Source organism: Callionymus lyra, chromosome 8 (assembly GCF_982586985.1).
Source record: "Callionymus lyra chromosome 8, fCalLyr1.hap1.1, whole genome shotgun sequence".
In the NCBI taxonomy this organism is placed as follows: domain Eukaryota; kingdom Metazoa; phylum Chordata; class Actinopteri; order Syngnathiformes; family Callionymidae; genus Callionymus; species Callionymus lyra.
In genome coordinates, this window is record NC_141825.1 from 3,229,176 (window position 1) to 3,249,883 (window position 20,708).

The window sequence follows — 20,708 nt, forward strand, 5'->3', positions numbered from 1 at the left end:
GAGATCTGGTTCCTTACCCTGCCTGGTTCCTTTCTCTGTATGGCTCCTTACCCTGTCTGGTTCCTTACCCTGTTTGGCTCCTTACTCTGTGTTGTTCCTTACCCTGTGTGGCTCCTTACTCTGTGTTGCTCCTTACTCTGTCTGGTTCCTTACTCTGTGTTGTTCCTTACTCTGTCTGGTTACTTACTCTGTGTGGCTCCTTACTTTGTCAGGTTCCTTTCTTTGTGTGGCTCCTTACCCTGTGTGGTTCCTTACCCTGTGTGGTTCCTTACCCTATGTGGCTCCCTACCTTTTCTGGTTCTTTACCCTTTGTGGCCCCGTAAGTGGCTCTCGTTGACCTTTCGAGCCCCTCTAAAAGGTCATGCACATGGTTGCCATCGCTTCTCGGCCTTTTGGCTAAGATCAAGTGTAGTATCTGTTCTTATCAGTTTAATATCTGATACGTCTCCTATATGGAGACCATATATTAAATTGATTTTTGGACATGGGAGAAGGGCCAGGGGCTTGCTCCACCCTCTCTGCGCATTGACCCGGTATTGCATTATCTCTGGGAACAGTGCAAAAACCTAAAAGTTGTATGGAAATTAAGTGTACAAACCCCTCAAGCGGTTGGCCAAGGCCTTTCCCAATTGATGTGGAGTGTTCAAGTGAGGAGAAGGATGGGGGTATTTCGTTCCTTACCCTTCCTGGTTCCCTTCTCTGTATGGCTCCTTACCCTGTATGGTTCCTTACTCTGTCTGGTTCCTTTCATAGTGTTGCTCCTTACTCTGCCTTGTTCCTTACCCTATATGGTTCCTTACTCTGTCTGGTTCCTTTCATAGTGTGGCTCCTTACTCTGCCTTGTTCCTTACCCGATATGGTTCCTTAATCTGTCTGGTTCCTTTCATAGTGTTGCTCTCCTTACTAGGTCTGGGTTCTTACTCTGTGTGGCTCCTTACTCTGCCTTGTTCCTTACCCTGTGTGGCTCATTACTCCCCACCATGAGTAAGAACAAGGGATTATTTCCAGGCCATCAAGTCTATGAGCTCTACAATTCATACTTACCTGGCAGGAGAGACACCATGATCAGGAAGGTGGTTCACCCAAGGCGAGGCCCGGCCATTGCACTCTAGGTCATGCTGACCTTTGCGAATTCCCCAAATGTGGGAATCTCGACTGCATAATTTCTGGTAGTGGGGGACTGCGTTCGCGCTCTCCCCCGTTCATCACTTGTTAAAGAATGCTTTAGTTTGATGCAAGCTCGTGTGGAACACTCAGCCGAGGCTTGTCCTTGTCTGTAGGGTTTAACAAGTTGCCGGGTAGGTTGGAATCACCTTCTGGGATCAAGTTAAAATCGCGCTCTCAGTGAATGACCTTTGTCGACCTTCTTAGCACTGGACTGATCTCAAACTGTTGGCCCAGGCCTTTCCCAATTGACGTGGAGCATTCCAGTGAGGAGAAGGAGATCTGGTTCCTTACCCTGCCTGGTTCCTTTCTCTGTATGGCTCCTTACCCTGTCTGGTTCCTTACCCTGTTTGGCTCCTTACTCTGTGTTGTTCCTTACCCTGTGTGGCTCCTTACTCTGTGTTGCTCCTTACTCTGTCTTGTCCCTTACTCTGTGTGGCTCCTTACTCTGTGTGGCTCCTTACTCTGTGTTGTTCCTTACCCTGTGTTGCTCCTTACTCTGTGTTGCTCCTTACTCTGTCTGGTTCCTTACTCTGTGTTGTTCCTTACTCTGTCTGGTTACTTACTCTGTGTGGCTCCTTACTTTGTCAGGTTCCTTTCTTTGTGTGGCTCCTTACCCTGTGTGGTTCCTTACCCTATGTGGCTCCCTACCTTTTCTGGTTCTTTACCCTTTGTGGCCCCGTAAGTGGCTCTCGTTGACCTTTCGAGCCCCTCTAAAAGGTCATGCACATGGTTGCCATCGCTTCTCGGCCTTTTGGCTAAGATCAAGTGTAGTATCTGTTCTTATCAGTTTAATATCTGATACGTCTCCTATATGGAGACCATATATTAAATTGATTTTTGGACATGGGAGAAGGGCCAGGGGCTTGCTCCACCCTCTCTGCGCATTGACCCGGTATTGCATTATCTCTGGGAACAGTGCAAAAACCTAAAAGTTGTATGGAAATTAAGTGTACAAACCCCTCAAGCGGTTGGCCAAGGCCTTTCCCAATTGATGTGGAGTGTTCAAGTGAGGAGAAGGATGGGGGTATTTCATTCCTTACCCTTCCTGGTTCCCTTCTCTGTATGGCTCCTTACCCTGTATGGTTCCTTACTCTGTCTGGTTCCTTTCATAGTGTTGCTCCTTACTCTGCCTTGTTCCTTACCCTATATGGTTCCTTACTCTGTCTGGTTCCTTTCATAGTGTGGCTCCTTACTCTGCCTTGTTCCTTACCCTGTGTGGCTCATTACTCCCCACCATGAGTAAGAACAAGGGATTATTTCCAGGCCATCAAGTCTATGAGCTCTACAATTCATACTTACCTGGCAGGGGAGACACCATGATCAGGAAGGTGGTTCACCCAAGGCGAGGCCCGGCCATTGCACTCTAGGTCATGCTGACCTTTGCGAATTCCCCAAATGTGGGAATCTCGACTGCATAATTTCTGGTAGTGGGGGACTGCGTTCGCGCTCTCCCCCGTTCATCACTTGTTAAAGAATGCTTTAGTTTGATGCAAGCTCGTGTGGAACACTCAGCCGAGGCTTGTCCTTGTCTGTAGGGTTTAACAAGTTGCCGGGTAGGTTGGAATCACCTTCTGGGATCAAGTTAAAATCGCGCTCTCAGTGAATGACCTTTGTCGACCTTCTTAGCACTGGACTGATCTCAAACTGTTGGCCCAGGCCTTTCCCAATTGAAGTGGAGCATTCCAGTGAGCAGAAGGAGATCTGGTTCCATACCCTGCCTGGTTCCTTTCTCTGTATGGCTCCTTACCCTGTCTGGTTCCTTACCCTGTTTGGCTCCTTACTCTGTGTTGTTCCTTACCCTGTGTTGCTCATTACTCTGTGTTGCTCCTTACTCTGTCTGGTTCCTTACTCTGTGTTGTTCCTTACTCTGTCTGGTTACTTACTCTGTGTGGCTCCTTACTTTGTCAGGTTCCTTTCTTTGTGTGGCTCCTTACCCTGTGTGGTTCGTTACCCTGTGTGGTTCCTTACCCTATGTGGCTCCCTACCTTTTCTGGTTCTTTACCCTTTGTGGCCCCGTAAGTGGCTCTCGTTGACCTTTCGAGCCCCTCTAAAAGGTCATGCACATGGTTGCCATCGCTTCTCGGCCTTTTGGCTAAGATCAAGTGTAGTATCTGTTCTTATCAGTTTAATATCTGATACGTCTCCTATATGGAGACCATATATTAAATTGATATTTGGACATGGGAGAAGGGCCAGGGGCTTGCTCCACCCTCTCTGCGCATTGACCCGGTATTGCATTATCTCTGGGAACAGTGCAAAAACCTAAAAGTTGTATGGAAATTAAGTGTACAAACCCCTCAAGCGGTTGGCCAAGGCCTTTCCCAATTGATGTGGAGTGTTCAAGTGAGGAGAAGGATGGGGGTATTTCATTCCTTACCCTTCCTGGTTCCCTTCTCTGTATGGCTCCTTACCCTGTATGGTTCCTTACTCTGTCTGGTTCCTTTCATAGTGTTGCTCCTTACTCTGCCTTGTTCCTTACCCTATATGGTTCCTTACTCTGTCTGGTTCCTTTCATAGTGTGGCTCCTTACTCTGCCTTGTTCCTTACCCTGTGTGGCTCATTACTCCCCACCATGAGTAAGAACAAGGGATTATTTCCAGGCCATCAAGTCTATGAGCTCTACAATTCATACTTACCTGGCAGGGGAGACACCATGATCAGGAAGGTGGTTCACCCAAGGCGAGGCCCGGCCATTGCACTCTAGGTCATGCTGACCTTTGCGAATTCCCCAAATGTGGGAATCTCGACTGCATAATTTCTGGTAGTGGGGGACTGCGTTCGCGCTCTCCCCCGTTCATCACTTGTTAAAGAATGCTTTAGTTTGATGCAAGCTCGTGTGGAACACTCAGCCGAGGCTTGTCCTTGTCTGTAGGGTTTAACAAGTTGCCGGGTAGGTTGGAATCACCTTCTGGGATCAAGTTAAAATCGCGCTCTCAGTGAATGACCTTTGTCGACCTTCTTAGCACTGGACTGATCTCAAACTGTTGGCCCAGGCCTTTCCCAATTGAAGTGGAGCATTCCAGTGAGCAGAAGGAGATCTGGTTCCATACCCTGCCTGGTTCCTTTCTCTGTATGGCTCCTTACCCTGTCTGGTTCCTTACCCTGTTTGGCTCCTTACTCTGTGTTGTTCCTTACCCTGTGTTGCTCATTACTCTGTGTTGCTCCTTACTCTGTCTGGTTCCTTACTCTGTGTTGTTCCTTACTCTGTCTGGTTACTTACTCTGTGTGGCTCCTTACTTTGTCAGGTTCCTTTCTTTGTGTGGCTCCTTACCCTGTGTGGTTCGTTACCCTGTGTGGTTCCTTACCCTATGTGGCTCCCTACCTTTTCTGGTTCTTTACCCTTTGTGGCCCCGTAAGTGGCTCTCGTTGACCTTTCGAGCCCCTCTAAAAGGTCATGCACATGGTTGCCATCGCTTCTCGGCCTTTTGGCTAAGATCAAGTGTAGTATCTGTTCTTATCAGTTTAATATCTGATACGTCTCCTATATGGAGACCATATATTAAATTCATTTTTGGACATGGGAGAAGGGCCAGGGGCTTGCTCCACCCTCTCTGCGCATTGACCCGGTATTGCATTATCTCTGGGAACAGTGCAAAAACCTAAAAGTTGTATGGAAATTAAGTGTACAAACCCCTCAAGCGGTTGGCCAAGGCCTTTCCCAATTGATGTGGAGTGTTCAAGTGAGGAGAAGGATGGGGGTATTTCGTTCCTTACCCTTCCTGGTTCCCTTCTCTGTATGGCTCCTTACCCTGTATGGTTCCTTACTCTGTCTGGTTCCTTTCATAGTGTTGCTCCTTACTCTGCCTTGTTCCTTACCCTATATGGTTCCTTACTCTGTCTGGTTCCTTTCATAGTGTGGCTCCTTACTCTGCCTTGTTCCTTACCCTGTGTGGCTCATTACTCCCCACCATGAGTAAGAACAAGGGATTATTTCCAGGCCATCAAGTCTATGAGCTCTACAATTCATACTTACCTGGCAGGGGAGACACCATGATCAGGAAGGTGGTTCACCCAAGGCGAGGCCCGGCCATTGCACTCTAGGTCATGCTGACCTTTGCGAATTCCCCAAATGTGGGAATCTCGACTGCATAATTTCTGGTAGTGGGGGACTGCGTTCGCGCTCTCCCCCGTTCATCACTTGTTAAAGAATGCTTTAGTTTGATGCAAGCTCGTGTGGAACACTCAGCCGAGGCTTGTCCTTGTCTGTAGGGTTTAACAAGTTGCCGGGTAGGTTGGAATCACCTTCTGGGATCAAGTTAAAATCGCGCTCTCAGTGAATGACCTTTGTCGACCTTCTTAGCACTGGACTGATCTCAAACTGTTGGCCCAGGCCTTTCCCAATTGAAGTGGAGCATTCCAGTGAGCAGAAGGAGATCTGGTTCCATACCCTGCCTGGTTCCTTTCTCTGTATGGCTCCTTACCCTGTCTGGTTCCTTACCCTGTTTGGCTCCTTACTCTGTGTTGTTCCTTACCCTGTGTTGCTCATTACTCTGTGTTGCTCCTTACTCTGTCTGGTTCCTTACTCTGTGTTGTTCCTTACTCTGTCTGGTTACTTACTCTGTGTGGCTCCTTACTTTGTCAGGTTCCTTTCTTTGTGTGGCTCCTTACCCTGTGTGGTTCGTTACCCTGTGTGGTTCCTTACCCTATGTGGCTCCCTACCTTTTCTGGTTCTTTACCCTTTGTGGCCCCGTAAGTGGCTCTCGTTGACCTTTCGAGCCCCTCTAAAAGGTCATGCACATGGTTGCCATCGCTTCTCGGCCTTTTGGCTAAGATCAAGTGTAGTATCTGTTCTTATCAGTTTAATATCTGATACGTCTCCTATATGGAGACCATATATTAAATTGATTTTTGGACATGGGAGAAGGGCCAGGGGCTTGCTCCACCCTCTCTGCGCATTGACCCGGTATTGCATTATCTCTGGGAACAGTGCAAAAACCTAAAAGTTGTATGGAAATTAAGTGTACAAACCCCTCAAGCGGTTGGCCAAGGCCTTTCCCAATTGATGTGGAGTGTTCAAGTGAGGAGAAGGATGGGGGTATTTCGTTCCTTACCCTTCCTGGTTCCCTTCTCTGTATGGCTCCTTACCCTGTATGGTTCCTTACTCTGTCTGGTTCCTTTCATAGTGTTGCTCCTTACTCTGCCTTGTTCCTTACCCTATATGGTTCCTTACTCTGTCTGGTTCCTTTCATAGTGTGGCTCCTTACTCTGCCTTGTTCCTTACCCTATATGGTTCCTTAATCTGTCTGGTTCCTTTCATAGTGTTGCTCTCCTTACTAGGTCTGGGTTCTTACTCTGTGTGGCTCCTTACTCTGCCTTGTTCCTTACCCTGTGTGGCTCATTACTCCCCACCATGAGTAAGAACAAGGGATTATTTCCAGGCCATCAAGTCTATGAGCTCTACAATTCATACTTACCTGGCAGGGGAGACACCATGATCAGGAAGGTGGTTCACCCAAGGCGAGGCCCGGCCATTGCACTCTAGGTCATGCTGACCTTTGCGAATTCCCCAAATGTGGGAATCTCGACTGCATAATTTCTGGTAGTGGGGGACTGCGTTCGCGCTCTCCCCCGTTCATCACTTGTTAAAGAATGCTTTAGTTTAATGCAAGCTCGTGTGGAACACTCAGCCGAGGCTTGTCCTTGTCTGTAGGGTTTAACAAGTTGCCGGGTAGGTTGGAATCACCTTCTGGGATCAAGTTAAAATCGCGCTCTCAGTGAATGACCTTTGTCGACCTTCTTAGCACTGGACTGATCTCAAACTGTTGGCCCAGGCCTTTCCCAATTGAAGTGGAGCATTCCAGTGAGCAGAAGGAGATCTGGTTCCATACCCTGCCTGGTTCCTTTCTCTGTATGGCTCCTTACCCTGTCTGGTTCCTTACCCTGTTTGGCTCCTTACTCTGTGTTGTTCCTTACCCTGTGTTGCTCATTACTCTGTGTTGCTCCTTACTCTGTCTGGTTCCTTACTCTGTGTTGTTCCTTACTCTGTCTGGTTACTTACTCTGTGTGGCTCCTTACTTTGTCAAGTTCCTTTCTTTGTGTGGCTCCTTACCCTGTGTGGTTCGTTACCCTGTGTGGTTCCTTACCCTATGTGGCTCCCTACCTTTTCTGGTTCTTTACCCTTTGTGGCCCCGTAAGTGGCTCTCGTTGACCTTTCGAGCCCCTCTAAAAGGTCATGCACATGGTTGCCATCGCTTCTCGGCCTTTTGGCTAAGATCAAGTGTAGTATCTGTTCTTATCAGTTTAATATCTGATACGTCTCCTATATGGAGACCATATATTAAATTGATTTTTGGACATGGGAGAAGGGCCAGGGGCTTGCTCCACCCTCTCTGCGCATTGACCCGGTATTGCATTATCTCTGGGAACAGTGCAAAAACCTAAAAGTTGTATGGAAATTAAGTGTACAAACCCCTCAAGCGGTTGGCCAAGGCCTTTCCCAATTGATGTGGAGTGTTCAAGTGAGGAGAAGGATGGGGGTATTTCGTTCCTTACCCTTCCTGGTTCCCTTCTCTGTATGGCTCCTTACCCTGTATGGTTCCTTACTCTGTCTGGTTCCTTTCATAGTGTTGCTCCTTACTCTGCCTTGTTCCTTACCCTATATGGTTCCTTACTCTGTCTGGTTCCTTTCATAGTGTGGCTCCTTACTCTGCCTTGTTCCTTACCCTATATGGTTCCTTAATCTGTCTGGTTCCTTTCATAGTGTTGCTCTCCTTACTAGGTCTGGGTTCTTACTCTGTGTGGCTCCTTACTCTGCCTTGTTCCTTACCCTGTGTGGCTCATTACTCCCCACCATGAGTAAGAACAAGGGATTATTTCCAGGCCATCAAGTCTATGAGCCCTACAATTCATACTTACCTGGCAGGGGAGACACCATGATCAGGAAGGTGGTTCACCCAAGGCGAGGCCCGGCCATTGCACTCTAGGTCATGCTGACCTTTGCGAATTCCCCAAATGTGGGAATCTCGACTGCATAATTTCTGGTAGTGGGGGACTGCGTTCGCGCTCTCCCCCGTTCATCACTTGTTAAAGAATGCTTTAGTTTGATGCAAGCTCGTGTGGAACACTCAGCCGAGGCTTGTCCTTGTCTGTAGGGTTTAACAAGTTGCCGGGTAGGTTGGAATCACCTTCTGGGATCAAGTTAAAATCGCGCTCTCAGATAATGACCTTTGTCGACCTTCTTAGCACTGGACTGATCTCAAACTGTTGGCCCAGGCCTTTCCCAATTGATGTGGAGCATTCCAGTGAGGAGAAGGAGATCTGGTTCCTTACCCTGCCTGGTTCCTTTCTCTGTATGGCTCCTTACCCTGTCTGGTTCCTTACCCTGTTTGGCTCCTTACTCTGTGTTGTTCCTTACCCTGTGTGGCTCCTTACTCTGTCTTGTCCCTTACTCTGTGTGGCTCCTTACTCTGTGTGGCTCCTTACTCTGTGTTGTTCCTTACCCTGTGTTGCTCCTTACTCTGTGTTGCTCCTTACTCTGTCTGGTTCCTTACTCTGTGTTGTTCCTTACTCTGTCTGGTCACTTACTCTGTGTGGCTCCTTACTTTGACAGGTTCCTTTCTTTGTGTGGCTCCTTACCCTGTGTGGTTCCTTACCCTATGTGGCTCCCTACCTTTTCTGGTTCTTTACCCTTTGTGGCCCCGTAAGTGGCTCTCGTTGACCTTTCGAGCCCCTCTAAAAGGTCATGCACATGGTTGCCATCGCTTCTCGGCCTTTTGGCTAAGATCAAGTGTAGTATCTGTTCTTATCAGTTTAATATCTGATACGTCTCCTATATGGAGACCATATATTAAATTGATTTTTGGACATGGGAGAAGGGCCAGGGGCTTGCTCCATCCTCTCTGCGCATTGACCCGGTATTGCATTATCTCTGGGAACAGTGCAGAAACCTAAAAGTTGTATGGAAATTAAGTGTACAAACCCCTCAAGCGGTTGGCCAAGGCCTTTCCCAATTGATGTGGAGTGTTCAAGTGAGGAGAAGGATGGGGGTATTTCGTTCCTTACCCTTCCTGGTTCCCTTCTCTGTATGGCTCCTTACCCTGTATGGTTCCTTACTCTGTCTGGTTCCTTTCATAGTGTTGCTCCTTACTCTGCCTTGTTCCTTACCCTATATGGTTCCTTACTCTGTCTGGTTCCTTTCATAGTGTGGCTCCTTACTCTGCCTTGTTCCTTACCCTGTGTGGCTCATTACTCCCCACCATGAGTAAGAACAAGGGATTATTTCCAGGCCATCAAGTCTATGAGCTCTACAATTCATACTTACCTGGCAGGGGAGACACCATGATCAGGAAGGTGGTTCACCCAAGGCGAGGCCCGGCCATTGCACTCTAGGTCATGCTGACCTTTGCGAATTCCCCAAATGTGGGAATCTCGACTGCATAATTTCTGGTAGTGGGGGACTGCGTTCGCGCTCTCCCCCGTTCATCACTTGTTAAAGAATGCTTTAGTTTAATGCAAGCTCGTGTGGAACACTCAGCCGAGGCTTGTCCTTGTCTGTAGGGTTTAACAAGTTGCCGGGTAGGTTGGAATCACCTTCTGGGATCAAGTTAAAATCGCGCTCTCAGTGAATGACCTTTGTCGACCTTCTTAGCACTGGACTGATCTCAAACTGTTGGCCCAGGCCTTTCCCAATTGAAGTGGAGCATTCCAGTGAGCAGAAGGAGATCTGGTTCCATACCCTGCCTGGTTCCTTTCTCTGTATGGCTCCTTACCCTGTCTGGTTCCTTACCCTGTTTGGCTCCTTACTCTGTGTTGTTCCTTACCCTGTGTTGCTCATTACTCTGTGTTGCTCCTTACTCTGTCTGGTTCCTTACTCTGTGTTGTTCCTTACTCTGTCTGGTTACTTACTCTGTGTGGCTCCTTACTTTGTCAAGTTCCTTTCTTTGTGTGGCTCCTTACCCTGTGTGGTTCGTTACCCTGTGTGGTTCCTTACCCTATGTGGCTCCCTACCTTTTCTGGTTCTTTACCCTTTGTGGCCCCGTAAGTGGCTCTCGTTGACCTTTCGAGCCCCTCTAAAAGGTCATGCACATGGTTGCCATCGCTTCTCGGCCTTTTGGCTAAGATCAAGTGTAGTATCTGTTCTTATCAGTTTAATATCTGATACGTCTCCTATATGGAGACCATATATTAAATTGATTTTTGGACATGGGAGAAGGGCCAGGGGCTTGCTCCACCCTCTCTGCGCATTGACCCGGTATTGCATTATCTCTGGGAACAGTGCAAAAACCTAAAAGTTGTATGGAAATTAAGTGTACAAACCCCTCAAGCGGTTGGCCAAGGCCTTTCCCAATTGATGTGGAGTGTTCAAGTGAGGAGAAGGATGGGGGTATTTCGTTCCTTACCCTTCCTGGTTCCCTTCTCTGTATGGCTCCTTACCCTGTATGGTTCCTTACTCTGTCTGGTTCCTTTCATAGTGTTGCTCCTTACTCTGCCTTGTTCCTTACCCTATATGGTTCCTTACTCTGTCTGGTTCCTTTCATAGTGTGGCTCCTTACTCTGCCTTGTTCCTTACCCTATATGGTTCCTTAATCTGTCTGGTTCCTTTCATAGTGTTGCTCTCCTTACTAGGTCTGGGTTCTTACTCTGTGTGGCTCCTTACTCTGCCTTGTTCCTTACCCTGTGTGGCTCATTACTCCCCACCATGAGTAAGAACAAGGGATTATTTCCAGGCCATCAAGTCTATGAGCCCTACAATTCATACTTACCTGGCAGGGGAGACACCATGATCAGGAAGGTGGTTCACCCAAGGCGAGGCCCGGCCATTGCACTCTAGGTCATGCTGACCTTTGCGAATTCCCCAAATGTGGGAATCTCGACTGCATAATTTCTGGTAGTGGGGGACTGCGTTCGCGCTCTCCCCCGTTCATCACTTGTTAAAGAATGCTTTAGTTTGATGCAAGCTCGTGTGGAACACTCAGCCGAGGCTTGTCCTTGTCTGTAGGGTTTAACAAGTTGCCGGGTAGGTTGGAATCACCTTCTGGGATCAAGTTAAAATCGCGCTCTCAGATAATGACCTTTGTCGACCTTCTTAGCACTGGACTGATCTCAAACTGTTGGCCCAGGCCTTTCCCAATTGATGTGGAGCATTCCAGTGAGGAGAAGGAGATCTGGTTCCTTACCCTGCCTGGTTCCTTTCTCTGTATGGCTCCTTACCCTGTCTGGTTCCTTACCCTGTTTGGCTCCTTACTCTGTGTTGTTCCTTACCCTGTGTGGCTCCTTACTCTGTCTTGTCCCTTACTCTGTGTGGCTCCTTACTCTGTGTGGCTCCTTACTCTGTGTTGTTCCTTACCCTGTGTTGCTCCTTACTCTGTGTTGCTCCTTACTCTGTCTGGTTCCTTACTCTGTGTTGTTCCTTACTCTGTCTGGTCACTTACTCTGTGTGGCTCCTTACTTTGACAGGTTCCTTTCTTTGTGTGGCTCCTTACCCTGTGTGGTTCCTTACCCTATGTGGCTCCCTACCTTTTCTGGTTCTTTACCCTTTGTGGCCCCGTAAGTGGCTCTCGTTGACCTTTCGAGCCCCTCTAAAAGGTCATGCACATGGTTGCCATCGCTTCTCGGCCTTTTGGCTAAGATCAAGTGTAGTATCTGTTCTTATCAGTTTAATATCTGATACGTCTCCTATATGGAGACCATATATTAAATTGATTTTTGGACATGGGAGAAGGGCCAGGGGCTTGCTCCACCCTCTCTGCGCATTGACCCGGTATTGCATTATCTCTGGGAACAGTGCAGAAACCTAAAAGTTGTATGGAAATTAAGTGTACAAACCCCTCAAGCGGTTGGCCAAGGCCTTTCCCAATTGATGTGGAGTGTTCAAGTGAGGAGAAGGATGGGGGTATTTCGTTCCTTACCCTTCCTGGTTCCCTTCTCTGTATGGCTCCTTACCCTGTATGGTTCCTTACTCTGTCTGGTTCCTTTCATAGTGTTGCTCCTTACTCTGCCTTGTTCCTTACCCTATATGGTTCCTTACTCTGTCTGGTTCCTTTCATAGTGTGGCTCCTTACTCTGCCTTGTTCCTTACCCTGTGTGGCTCATTACTCCCCACCATGAGTAAGAACAAGGGATTATTTCCAGGCCATCAAGTCTATGAGCTCTACAATTCATACTTACCTGGCAGGGGAGACACCATGATCAGGAAGGTGGTTCACCCAAGGCGAGGCCCGGCCGTTGCACTCTAGGTCATGCTGACCTTTGCGAATTCCCCAAATGTGGGAATCTCGACTGCATAATTTCTGGTAGTGGGGGACTGCGTTCGCGCTCTCCCCCGTTCATCACTTGTTAAAGGATGCTTTAGTTTGATGCAAGCTCGTGTGGAACACTCAGCTGAGGCTTGTCCTTGTCTGTAGGGTTTAACAAGTTGCCGGGTAGGTTGGAATCACCTTCTGGGATCAAGTTAAAATCGCGCTCTCATTGAATGACCTTTGTCGACCTTCTTAGCACTGGACTGATCTCAAACTGTTGGCCCAGGCCTTTCCCAATTGATGTGGAGCATTCCAGTGAGGAGAAGGAGATCTGGTTCCTTACCCTGCCTGGTTCCTTTCTCTGTATGGCTCCTTACCCTGTCTGGTTCCTTACCCTGTTTGGCTCCTTACTCTGTGTGGCTCCTTACTCTGTGTTGCTCCTTACTCTGTCTTGTCCCTTACTCTGTGTGGCTCCTTACTCTGTGTGGCTCCTTACTCTGTGTTGCTCCTTACCCTGTGTTGCTCCTTACTCTGTGTTGCTCCTTACTCTGTCTTGTCCCTTACTCTGTGTGGCTCCTTACTCTGTGTGGCTCCTTACTCTGTGTTGTTCCTTGCCCTGTGTTGCTCCTTACTCTGTGTTGCTCCTTACTCTGTCTGGTTCCTTACTCTGTGTTGTTCCTTACTCTGTCTGGTCACTTACTCTGTGTGGCTCCTTACTTTGTCAGGTTCCTTTCTTTGTGTGGCTCCTTACCCTGTGTGGTTCCTTACCCTGTGTGGTTCCTTACCCTATGTGGCTCCCTACCTTTTCTGGTTCTTTACCCTTTGTGGCCCCGTAAGTGGCTCTCGTTGACCTTTCGAGCCCCTCTAAAAGGTCATGCACATGGTTGCCATCGCTTCTCGGCCTTTTGGCTAAGATCAAGTGTAGTATCTGTTCTTATCAGTTTAATATCTGATACGTCTCCTATATGGAGACCATATATTAAATTGATTTTTGGACATGGGAGAAGGGCCAGGGGCTTGCTCCACCCTCTCTGCGCATTGACCCGGTATTGCATTATCTCTGGGAACAGTGCAAAAACCTAAAAGTTGTATGGAAATTAAGTGTACAAACCCCTCAAGCGGTTGGCCAAGGCCTTTCCCAATTGATGTGGAGTGTTCAAGTGAGGAGAAGGATGGGGGTATTTCGTTCCTTACCCTTCCTGGTTCCCTTCTCTGTATGGCTCCTTACCCTGTATGGTTCCTTACCCTGTCTGGTTCCTTTCATAGTGTTGCTCCTTACTCTGCCTTGTTCCTTACCCTATATGGTTCCTTACTCTGTCTGGTTCCTTTCATAGTGTGGCTCCTTACTCTGCCTTGTTCCTTACCCGATATGGTTCCTTAATCTGTCTGGTTCCTTTCATAGTGTTGCTCTCCTTACTAGGTCTGGGTTCTTACTCTGTGTGGCTCCTTACTCTGCCTTGTTCCTTACCCTGTGTGGCTCATTACTCCCCACCATGAGTAAGAACAAGGGATTATTTCCAGGCCATCAAGTCTATGAGCTCTACAATTCATACTTACCTGGCAGGGGAGACACCATGATCAGGAAGGTGGTTCACCCAAGGCGAGGCCCGGCCATTGCACTCTAGGTCATGCTGACCTTTGCGAATTCCCCAAATGTGGGAATCTCGACTGCATAATTTCTGGTAGTGGGGGACTGCGTTCGCGCTCTCCCCCGTTCATCACTTGTTAAAGAATGCTTTAGTTTGATGCAAGCTCGTGTGGAACACTCAGCCGAGGCTTGTCCTTGTCTGTAGGGTTTAACAAGTTGCCGGGTAGGTTGGAATCACCTTCTGGGATCAAGTTAAAATCGCGCTCTCAGTGAATGACCTTTGTCGACCTTCTTAGCACTGGACTGATCTCAAACTGTTGGCCCAGGCCTTTCCCAATTGATGTGGAGCATTCCAGTGAGGAGAAGGAAATCTGGTTCCTTACCCTGCCTGGTTCCTTTCTCTGTATGGCTCCTTACCCTGTCTGGTTCCTTAACCTGTTTGGCTCCTTACTCTGTGTTGTTCCTTACCCTGTGTGGCTCCTTACTCTGTGTTGCTCCTTACTCTGTCTTGTCCCTTACTCTGTGTGGCTCCTTACTCTGTGTGGCTCCTTACTCTGTGTTGTTCCTTACCCTGTGTTGCTCCTTACTCTATGTTGCTCCTTACTCTGTCTGGTTCCTTACTCTGTGTTGTTCCTTACTCTGTCTGGTTACTTACTCTGTGTGGCTCCTTACTTTGTCAGGTTCCTTTCTTTGTGTGGCTCCTTACCCTGTGTGGTTCCTTACCCTGTGTGGTTCCTTACCCTATGTGGTTCCTTACCCTATGTGGCTCCCTACCTTTTCTGGTTCTTTACCCTTTGTGGCCCCGTAAGTGGCTCTCGTTGACCTTTCGAGCCCCTCTAAAAGGTCATGCACATGGTTGCCATCGCTTCTCGGCCTTTTGGCTAAGATCAAGTGTAGTATCTGTTCTTATCAGTTTAATATCTGATACGTCTCCTATATGGAGACCATATATTAAATTGATTTTTGGACATGGGAGAAGGGCCAGGGGCTTGCTCCACCCTCTCTGCGCATTGACCCGGTATTGCATTATCTCTGGGAACAGTGCAAAAACCTAAAAGTTGTATGGAAATTAAGTGTACAAACCCCTCAAGCGGTTGGCCAAGGCCTTTCCCAATTGATGTGGAGTGTTCAAGTGAGGAGAAGGATGGGGGTATTTCGTTCCTTACCCTTCCTGGTTCCCTTCTCTGTATGGCTCCTTACCCTGTATGGTTCCTTACTCTGTCTGGTTCCTTTCATAGTGTTGCTCCTTACTCTGCCTTGTTCCTTACCCTATATGGTTCCTTACTCTGTCTGGTTCCTTTCATAGTGTGGCTCCTTACTCTGCCTTGTTCCTTACCCTATATGGTTCCTTAATCTGTCTGGTTCCTTTCATAGTGTTGCTCTCCTTACTAGGTCTGGGTTCTTACTCTGTGTGGCTCCTTACTCTGCCTTGTTCCTTACCCTGTGTGGCTCATTACTCCCCACCATGAGTAAGAACAAGGGATTATTTCCAGGCCATCAAGTCTATGAGCTCTACAATTCATACTTACCTGGCAGGGGAGACACCATGATCAGGAAGGTGGTTCACCCAAGGCGAGGCCCGGCCATTGCACTCTAGGTCATGCTGACCTTTGCGAATTCCCCAAATGTGGGAATCTCGACTGCATAATTTCTGGTAGTGGGGGACTGCGTTCGCGCTCTCCCCCGTTCATCACTTGTTAAAGAATGCTTTAGTTTGATGCAAGCTCGTGTGGAACACTCAGCCGAGGCTTGTCCTTGTCTGTAGGGTTTAACAAGTTGCCGGGTAGGTTGGAATCACCTTCTGGGATCAAGTTAAAATCGCGCTCTCAGTGAATGACCTTTGTCGACCTTCTTAGCACTGGACTGATCTCAAACTGTTGGCCCAGGCCTTTCCCAATTGATGTGGAGCATTCCAGTGAGGAGAAGGAGATCTGGTTCCTTACCCTGCCTGGTTCCTTTCTCTGTATGGCTCCTTACCCTGTTTGGCTCCTTACTCTGTGTTGTTCCTTACCCTGTGTGGCTCCTTACTCTGTGTTGCTCCTTACTCTGTCTTGTCCCTTACTCTGTGTGGCTCCTTACTCTGTGTGGCTCCTTACTCTGTGTTGTTCCTTACCCTGTGTTGCTCCTTACTCTGTGTTGCTCCTTACTCTGTCTGGTTCCTTACTCTGTGTTGTTCCTTACTCTGTCTGGTTACTTACTCTGTGTGGCTCCTTACTTTGTCAGGTTCCTTTCTTTGTGTGGCTCCTTACCCTGTGTGGTTCCTTACCCTGTGTGGTTCCTTACCCTATGTGGTTCCTTACCCTATGTGGCTCCCTACCTTTTCTGGTTCTTTACCCTTTGTGGCCCCGTAAGTGGCTCTCGTTGACCTTTCGAGCCCCTCTAAAAGGTCATGCACATGGTTGCCATCGCTTCTCGGCCTTTTGGCTAAGATCAAGTGTAGTATCTGTTCTTATCAGTTTAATATCTGATACGTCTCCTATATGGAGACCATATATTAAATTGATTTTTGGACATGGGAGAAGGGCCAGGGGCTTGCTCCACCCTCTCTGCGCATTGACCCGGTATTGCATTATCTCTGGGAACAGTGCAAAAACCTAAAAGTTGTATGGAAATTAAGTGTACAAACCCCTCAAGCGGTTGGCCAAGGCCTTTCCCAATTGATGTGGAGTGTTCAAGTGAGGAGAAGGATGGGGGTATTTCGTTCCTTACCCTTCCTGGTTCCCTTCTCTGTATGGCTCCTTACCCTGTATGGTTCCTTACTCTGTCTGGTTCCTTTCATAGTGTTGCTCCTTACTCTGCCTTGTTCCTTACCCTATATGGTTCCTTACTCTGTCTGGTTCCTTTCATAGTGTGGCTCCTTACTCTGCCTTGTTCCTTACCCTATATGGTTCCTTAATCTGTCTGGTTCCTTTCATAGTGTTGCTCTCCTTACTAGGTCTGGGTTCTTACTCTGTGTGGCTCCTTACTCTGCCTTGTTCCTTACCCTGTGTGGCTCATTACTCCCCACCATGAGTAAGAACAAGGGATTATTTCCAGGCCATCAAGTCTATGAGCTCTACAATTCATACTTACCTGGCAGGGGAGACACCATGATCAGGAAGGTGGTTCACCCAAGGCGAGGCCCGGCCATTGCACTCTAGGTCATGCTGACCTTTGCGAATTCCCCAAATGTGGGAATCTCGACTGCATAATTTCTGGTAGTGGGGGACTGCGTTCGCGCTCTCCCCCGTTCATCACTTGTTAAAGAATGCTTTAGTTTGATGCAAGCTCGTGTGGAACACTCAGCCGAGGCTTGTCCTTGTCTGTAGGGTTTAACAAGTTGCCGGGTAGGTTGGAATCACCTTCTGGGATCAAGTTAAAATCGCGCTCTCAGTGAATGACCTTTGTCGACCTTCTTAGCACTGGACTGATCTCAAACTGTTGGCCCAGGCCTTTCCCAATTGATGTGGAGCATTCCAGTGAGGAGAAGGAGATCTGGTTCCTTACCCTGCCTGGTTCCTTTCTCTGTATGGCTCCTTACCCTGTTTGGCTCCTTACTCTGTGTTGTTCCTTACCCTGTGTGGCTCCTTACTCTGTGTTGCTCCTTACTCTGTCTTGTCCCTTACTCTGTGTGGCTCCTTACTCTGTGTGGCTCCTTACTCTGTGTTGTTCCTTACCCTGTGTTGCTCCTTACTCTGTGTTGCTCCTTACTCTGTCTGGTTCCTTACTCTGTGTTGTTCCTTACTCTGTCTGGTTACTTACTCTGTGTGGCTCCTTACTTTGTCAGGTTCCTTTCTTTGTGTGGCTCCTTACCCTGTGTGGTTCCTTACCCTGTGTGGTTCCTTACCCTATGTGGCTCCCTACCTTTTCTGGTTCTTTACCCTTTGTGGCCCCGTAAGTGGCTCTCGTTGACCTTTCGAGCCCCTCTAAAAGGTCATGCACATGGTTGCCATCGCTTCTCGGCCTTTTGGCTAAGATCAAGTGTAGTATCTGTTCTTATCAGTTTAATATCTGATACGTCTCCTATATGGAGACCATATATTAAATTGATTTTTGGACATGGGAGAAGGGCCAGAGGCTTGCTCCGCCCTCTCTGCGCATTGACCCGGTATTGCATTATCTCTGGGAACAGTGCAAAAACCTAAAAGTTGTATGGAAATTAAGTGTACAAACCCCTCAAGCGGTTGGCCAAGGCCTTTCCCAATTGATGTGGAGTGTTCAAGTGAGGAGAAGGATGGGGGTATTTCGTTCCTTACCCTTCCTGGTTCCCTTCTCTGTATGGCTCCTTACCCTGTATGGTTCCTTACTCTGTCTGGTTCCTTTCATAGTGTTGCTCCTTACTCTGCCATGTTCCTTTCCCTATATGGTTCCTTACTCTGTCTGGTTCCTTTCATAGTGTGGCTCCTTACTCTGCCTTGTTCCTTACCCTATATGGTTCCTTAATCTGTCTGGTTCCTTTCATAGTGTTGCTCTCCTTACTAGGTCTGGGTTCTTACTCTGTGTGGCTCCTTACTCTGCCTTGTTCCTTACCCTGTGTGGCTCATTACTCCCCACCATGAGTAAGAACAAGGGATTATTTCCAGGCCATCAAGTCTATGAGCTCTACAATTCATACTTACCTGGCAGGGGAGACACCATGATCAGGAAGGTGGTTCACCCAAGGCGAGGCCCGGCCATTGCACTCTAGGTCATGCTGACCTTTGCGAATTCCCCAAATGTGGGAATCTCGACTGCATAATTTCTGGTAGTGGGGGACTGCGTTCGCGCTCTCCCCCGTTCATCACTTGTTAAAGAATGCTTTAGTTTGATGCAAGCTCGTGTGGAACACTCAGCCGAGGCTTGTCCTTGTCTGTAGGGTTTAACAAGTTGCCGGGTAGGTTGGAATCACCTTCTGGGATCAAGTTAAAATCGCGCTCTCAGTGAATGACCTTTGTCGACCTTCTTAGCACTGGACTGATCTCAAACTGTTGGCCCAGGCCTTTCCCAATTGATGTGGAGCATTCCAGTGAGGAGAAGGAGATCTGGTTCCTTACCCTGCCTGGTTCCTTTCTCTGTATGGCTCCTTACCCTGTTTGGCTCCTTACTCTGTGTTGTTCCTTACCCTGTGTGGCTCCTTACTCTGTGTTGCTCCTTACTCTGTCTTGTCCCTTACTCTGTGTGGCTCCTTACTCTGTGTGGCTCCTTACTCTGTGTTGTTCCTTACCCTGTGTTGCTCCTTACTCTGTGTTGCTCCTTACTCTGTCTGGTTCCTTACTCTGTGTTGTTCCTTACTCTGTCTGGTTACTTACTCTGTGTGGCTCCTTACTTTGTCAGGTTCCTTTCTTTGTGTGGCTCCTTACCCTGTGTGGTTCCTTACCCTGTGTGGTTCCTTACCCTATGTGGCTCCCTACCTTTTCTGGTTCTTTACCCTTTGTGGCCCCGTAAGTGGCTCTCGTTGACCTTTCGAGCCCCTCTAAAAGGTCATGCACATGGTTGCCATCGCTTCTCGGCCTTTTGGCTAAGATCAAGTGTAGTATCTGTTCTTATCAGTTTAATATCTGATACGTCTCCTATATGGAGACCATATATTAAATTGATTTTTGGACATGGGAGAAGGGCCAGGGGCTTGCTCCACCCTCTCTGCGCATTGACCCGGTATTGCATTATCTCTGGGAACAGTGCAAAAACCTAAAAGTTGTATGGAAATTAAGTGTACAAACCCCTCAAGCGGTTGGCCAAGGCCTTTCCCAATTGATGTGGAGTGTTCAAGTGAGGAGAAGGATGGGGGTATTTCGTTCCTTACCCTTCCTGGTTCCCTTCTCTGTATGGCTCCTTACCCTGTATGGCTCCTTACTCTGCCTTGTTCCTTACCCTGTGTGGCTCATTACTCCCCACCATGAGTAAGAACAAGGGATTATTTCCAGGCCATCAAGTCTATGAGCTCTACAATTCATACTTACCTGGCAGGGGAGACACCATGATCAGGAAGGTGGTTCACCCAAGGCGAGGCCCGGCCATTGCACTCTAGGTCATGCTGACCTTTGCGAATTCCCCAAATGTGGGAATCTCGACTGCATAATTTCTGGTAGTGGGGGACTGCGTTCGCGCTCTCCCCCGTTCATCACTTGTTAAAGAATGCTTTAGTTTGATGCAAGCTCGTGTGGAACACTCAGCCGAGGCTTGTCCTTGTCTGTAGGGTTTAACAAGTTGCCGGGTAGGTTGGAATCACCTTCTGGGATCAAGTTAAAATCGCGCTCTCAGTGAATGACCTTTGTCGACCTTCTTAGCACTGGACTGATCTCAAACTGTTGGCCCAGGCCTTTCCCAATTGATGTGGAGCATTCCAGTGAGGAGAAGGAGATCTGGTTCCTTACCCTGCCTGGTTCCTTTCTCTGTATGGCTCCTTACCCTGTTTGGCTCCTTACTCTGTGTTGTTCCTTACCCTGTGTGGCTCCTTACTCTGTGTTGCTCCTTACTCTGTCTTGTCCCTTACTCTGTGTGGCTCCTTACTCTGTGTGGCTCCTTACTCTGTGTTGTTCCTTACCCTGTGTTGCTCCTTACTCTGTGTTGCTCCTTACTCTGTCTGGTTCCTTACTCTGTGTTGTTCCTTACTCTGTCTGGTTACTTACTCTGTGTGGCTCCTTACTTTGTCAGGTTCCTTTCTTTGTGTGGCTCCTTACCCTGTGTGGTTCCTTACCCTGTGTGGTTCCTTACCCTATGTGGCTCCCTACCTTTTCTGGTTCTTTACCCTTTGTGGCCCCGTAAGTGGCTCTCGTTGACCTTTCGAGCCCCTCTAAAAGGTCATGCACATGGTTGCC

The 20,708-nt window shown here is 48.2% G+C and overlaps 28 non-coding genes across 28 annotated transcripts; all 28 read left to right on the top strand.

Annotated features, from left to right (window-relative positions):
- The first annotated feature begins 376 nt into the window (after positions 1-376).
- On the top strand, positions 377-567 carry LOC148072717 (U2 spliceosomal RNA). Its single transcript, XR_015712603.1, has one exon. It is a non-coding gene; the product is annotated as a U2 spliceosomal RNA (small nuclear RNA).
- Positions 568-1,036: 469 nt separating this feature from the next.
- On the top strand, positions 1,037-1,201 carry LOC148072718 (U1 spliceosomal RNA). Its single transcript, XR_015712560.1, has one exon. It is a non-coding gene; the product is annotated as a U1 spliceosomal RNA (small nuclear RNA).
- Positions 1,202-1,902: 701 nt separating this feature from the next.
- Positions 1,903-2,093, top strand: LOC148072719 (U2 spliceosomal RNA). Its single transcript, XR_015712604.1, has one exon. It is a non-coding gene; the product is annotated as a U2 spliceosomal RNA (small nuclear RNA).
- Positions 2,094-2,458: 365 nt separating this feature from the next.
- On the top strand, positions 2,459-2,623 carry LOC148072720 (U1 spliceosomal RNA). The gene has a single exon (XR_015712309.1). It is a non-coding gene; the product is annotated as a U1 spliceosomal RNA (small nuclear RNA).
- Positions 2,624-3,239: 616 nt separating this feature from the next.
- On the top strand, positions 3,240-3,430 carry LOC148072721 (U2 spliceosomal RNA). The gene has a single exon (XR_015712241.1). It is a non-coding gene; the product is annotated as a U2 spliceosomal RNA (small nuclear RNA).
- A 365-nt stretch (positions 3,431-3,795) lies between these two features.
- Positions 3,796-3,960, top strand: LOC148072722 (U1 spliceosomal RNA). Its single transcript, XR_015712320.1, has one exon. It is a non-coding gene; the product is annotated as a U1 spliceosomal RNA (small nuclear RNA).
- A 616-nt stretch (positions 3,961-4,576) lies between these two features.
- On the top strand, positions 4,577-4,767 carry LOC148072723 (U2 spliceosomal RNA). The gene has a single exon (XR_015712226.1). It is a non-coding gene; the product is annotated as a U2 spliceosomal RNA (small nuclear RNA).
- Positions 4,768-5,132: 365 nt separating this feature from the next.
- On the top strand, positions 5,133-5,297 carry LOC148072724 (U1 spliceosomal RNA). The gene has a single exon (XR_015712331.1). It is a non-coding gene; the product is annotated as a U1 spliceosomal RNA (small nuclear RNA).
- A 616-nt stretch (positions 5,298-5,913) lies between these two features.
- LOC148072725 (U2 spliceosomal RNA) lies at positions 5,914-6,104 on the top strand. The gene has a single exon (XR_015712605.1). It is a non-coding gene; the product is annotated as a U2 spliceosomal RNA (small nuclear RNA).
- Positions 6,105-6,573: 469 nt separating this feature from the next.
- On the top strand, positions 6,574-6,738 carry LOC148072726 (U1 spliceosomal RNA). Its single transcript, XR_015712342.1, has one exon. It is a non-coding gene; the product is annotated as a U1 spliceosomal RNA (small nuclear RNA).
- A 616-nt stretch (positions 6,739-7,354) lies between these two features.
- LOC148072727 (U2 spliceosomal RNA) lies at positions 7,355-7,545 on the top strand. The gene has a single exon (XR_015712606.1). It is a non-coding gene; the product is annotated as a U2 spliceosomal RNA (small nuclear RNA).
- A 469-nt stretch (positions 7,546-8,014) lies between these two features.
- On the top strand, positions 8,015-8,179 carry LOC148072728 (U1 spliceosomal RNA). Its single transcript, XR_015712353.1, has one exon. It is a non-coding gene; the product is annotated as a U1 spliceosomal RNA (small nuclear RNA).
- Positions 8,180-8,863: 684 nt separating this feature from the next.
- Positions 8,864-9,054, top strand: LOC148072729 (U2 spliceosomal RNA). Its single transcript, XR_015712231.1, has one exon. It is a non-coding gene; the product is annotated as a U2 spliceosomal RNA (small nuclear RNA).
- Positions 9,055-9,419: 365 nt separating this feature from the next.
- LOC148072730 (U1 spliceosomal RNA) lies at positions 9,420-9,584 on the top strand. The gene has a single exon (XR_015712364.1). It is a non-coding gene; the product is annotated as a U1 spliceosomal RNA (small nuclear RNA).
- Positions 9,585-10,200: 616 nt separating this feature from the next.
- LOC148072731 (U2 spliceosomal RNA) lies at positions 10,201-10,391 on the top strand. Its single transcript, XR_015712607.1, has one exon. It is a non-coding gene; the product is annotated as a U2 spliceosomal RNA (small nuclear RNA).
- A 469-nt stretch (positions 10,392-10,860) lies between these two features.
- Positions 10,861-11,025, top strand: LOC148072732 (U1 spliceosomal RNA). The gene has a single exon (XR_015712375.1). It is a non-coding gene; the product is annotated as a U1 spliceosomal RNA (small nuclear RNA).
- Positions 11,026-11,709: 684 nt separating this feature from the next.
- LOC148072733 (U2 spliceosomal RNA) lies at positions 11,710-11,900 on the top strand. Its single transcript, XR_015712227.1, has one exon. It is a non-coding gene; the product is annotated as a U2 spliceosomal RNA (small nuclear RNA).
- Positions 11,901-12,265: 365 nt separating this feature from the next.
- On the top strand, positions 12,266-12,430 carry LOC148072734 (U1 spliceosomal RNA). The gene has a single exon (XR_015712545.1). It is a non-coding gene; the product is annotated as a U1 spliceosomal RNA (small nuclear RNA).
- An 803-nt stretch (positions 12,431-13,233) lies between these two features.
- LOC148072735 (U2 spliceosomal RNA) lies at positions 13,234-13,424 on the top strand. The gene has a single exon (XR_015712609.1). It is a non-coding gene; the product is annotated as a U2 spliceosomal RNA (small nuclear RNA).
- Positions 13,425-13,893: 469 nt separating this feature from the next.
- LOC148072736 (U1 spliceosomal RNA) lies at positions 13,894-14,058 on the top strand. The gene has a single exon (XR_015712386.1). It is a non-coding gene; the product is annotated as a U1 spliceosomal RNA (small nuclear RNA).
- A 735-nt stretch (positions 14,059-14,793) lies between these two features.
- On the top strand, positions 14,794-14,984 carry LOC148072737 (U2 spliceosomal RNA). The gene has a single exon (XR_015712610.1). It is a non-coding gene; the product is annotated as a U2 spliceosomal RNA (small nuclear RNA).
- Positions 14,985-15,453: 469 nt separating this feature from the next.
- Positions 15,454-15,618, top strand: LOC148072738 (U1 spliceosomal RNA). The gene has a single exon (XR_015712398.1). It is a non-coding gene; the product is annotated as a U1 spliceosomal RNA (small nuclear RNA).
- Positions 15,619-16,336: 718 nt separating this feature from the next.
- LOC148072739 (U2 spliceosomal RNA) lies at positions 16,337-16,527 on the top strand. Its single transcript, XR_015712611.1, has one exon. It is a non-coding gene; the product is annotated as a U2 spliceosomal RNA (small nuclear RNA).
- A 469-nt stretch (positions 16,528-16,996) lies between these two features.
- On the top strand, positions 16,997-17,161 carry LOC148072740 (U1 spliceosomal RNA). The gene has a single exon (XR_015712409.1). It is a non-coding gene; the product is annotated as a U1 spliceosomal RNA (small nuclear RNA).
- Positions 17,162-17,862: 701 nt separating this feature from the next.
- LOC148072741 (U2 spliceosomal RNA) lies at positions 17,863-18,053 on the top strand. The gene has a single exon (XR_015712255.1). It is a non-coding gene; the product is annotated as a U2 spliceosomal RNA (small nuclear RNA).
- A 469-nt stretch (positions 18,054-18,522) lies between these two features.
- LOC148072742 (U1 spliceosomal RNA) lies at positions 18,523-18,687 on the top strand. Its single transcript, XR_015712420.1, has one exon. It is a non-coding gene; the product is annotated as a U1 spliceosomal RNA (small nuclear RNA).
- A 701-nt stretch (positions 18,688-19,388) lies between these two features.
- Positions 19,389-19,579, top strand: LOC148072743 (U2 spliceosomal RNA). The gene has a single exon (XR_015712612.1). It is a non-coding gene; the product is annotated as a U2 spliceosomal RNA (small nuclear RNA).
- Positions 19,580-19,842: 263 nt separating this feature from the next.
- LOC148072744 (U1 spliceosomal RNA) lies at positions 19,843-20,007 on the top strand. Its single transcript, XR_015712431.1, has one exon. It is a non-coding gene; the product is annotated as a U1 spliceosomal RNA (small nuclear RNA).
- Positions 20,008-20,708: the final 701 nt, after the last annotated feature.